The sequence below is a fragment of the Penaeus monodon genome, chromosome 3 (assembly GCF_015228065.2).
Source record: "Penaeus monodon isolate SGIC_2016 chromosome 3, NSTDA_Pmon_1, whole genome shotgun sequence".
Taxonomy (NCBI): Eukaryota; Metazoa; Arthropoda; class Malacostraca; order Decapoda; family Penaeidae; genus Penaeus; species Penaeus monodon.
Window position 1 is genome coordinate 23,597,440 of NC_051388.1, and position 1,787 is coordinate 23,599,226.

A 1,787-nucleotide genomic window follows, 5' to 3' on the forward strand; every position below is an offset into this window, starting at 1 on the left:
ATTTTGCGAGCGCCCATTACAGATACGCAGAAGAGAGCAGGATATTATATTCCTGGCTCGAGTCGCTTCAGTCATATACGGCATTTGGGTATAGGATCCCCCGTTATTGAGTTTTATTGAAGTCTGACGTGCAAAGCTAGACATGTACCTCGGCAGTTCAGATTTCTGACCCCGAGAAGATTTGCTTGATAAAAAATTGGCGAATATTTTTTCATGTCACCATTCATTCATGCGTACATTCTGTCGCATATCATCATATGTTGAATTCAATGTGGTAGTTGAAATAATCTTAAATAGCTGGCATTGCTAATTTACTTCAGTCTTGTTATGGCGAACGTTAATATTCGTGTTTGTGATTCATTCTCTGTGTGAGGTCACTCTCGCTTCCCTCTCATTAACGATAGCTGTCACTCACACACGCATACACACACACATTCAGCTCACTCACACACACAGGATAAAAGACACTGACCCTTTTCATTGTCTTAGTGCCGGCGTAAAGATTTATTCTCTTTAGCCCGCAATTTTGTCTGTCACTGTCTGTGTACAAGTTACATCTATTTCTTATCTGTGTGACGACTATGGTTCAAATAGATCTTCGCGGATCGCCGATGTCGTTCCCTTATCTACTCTCATATCTATCAGAGATGGTTGGTAGTTCAAATAGGTCATGCGGACCGCTACTGACATCTCCCTCTTCTATTTTCTTCTTTACCTTTGTGAAATAAAACACAAAATGAAAAAAAAAAAGACGAAAATAAGTTAAAAACCAACATTAAAAACCGTAAATTGTTATGAATAACCGGCTAGTGGTAATTACCACTCCATCTTCTCTGTTGCCTTTCTTTTTCTCTTACTCTGGCCCTTACGTGTATGATCTGGCTCCCCGACTTTATATTGCAGTCGGACCGATACGGCACCGAGGGAGGACCCTTAGGATGCTGTGAGAAGGACGTCATCGTAGATCGCCATAGGCCCACGGACCAGGATTTTCGTCAGAGAAGGTTCTAAGCCGTCCCAGTCTAGTGGACGGGTGTTGCCTGCCAGACTCCCCGTAGATCCAGCGAACAGCACCTTTGCCGCAGGTATCAGTCGCCCAGAATGCTGTGCCTGGCTGACGCCTGCAGATCCGGTCAACTCCAGGAGCTCGTAGCGCAGATATCAGCAGCCCCGAGATGCCGCCCCTGCCCCGGCGCCCGTAGATCCGGATGAAGATTACGAGGACGTGTGGACGCGAGAAGGACCTGGACGAGATCTGTGAGGACGTGTGGACGAGGACGCCGCCGAGTTAGGCCTGGACGAGGACTACGAGGTGGTCTAAACGAATCTGAAGTCAAGGAGGACCTGGGCGAGACTTTTCGAAGACGTGTGAACATCGAGAACGGACAGATTACACTAAGGACCAGGAGGGTGAGGACGACAAAGACGAGCAGCCACGAAGATGCACCAGGACAAGGCACGCGAGAACGAGATGACCAGCTATAATGGTCTCTAATTTGAATGATACTAGAACACCACTATATTATCTGGCAGGTCCAGAGGAAAACTCAGTATCTGTTTCTCAGCTTTATTGAGGGAACAGACACGTAGATTAAAAGGGATCTTGACCGGTAGGACGTAGCGGAGGCGCTCAGCTCCTACGGGTTGGAGGGAAGGTGTTCGCGGTTCAAGGAACGGACTCGACTGACTCCTTCGGTATTTCTGGGTCACTCCAGCCTAGGGCGTGGGGGCACAGCTGTTGCCCTCGGCTACCCCTCCAGGGTTTCTCGTTATCGCCGAAGGTGAGG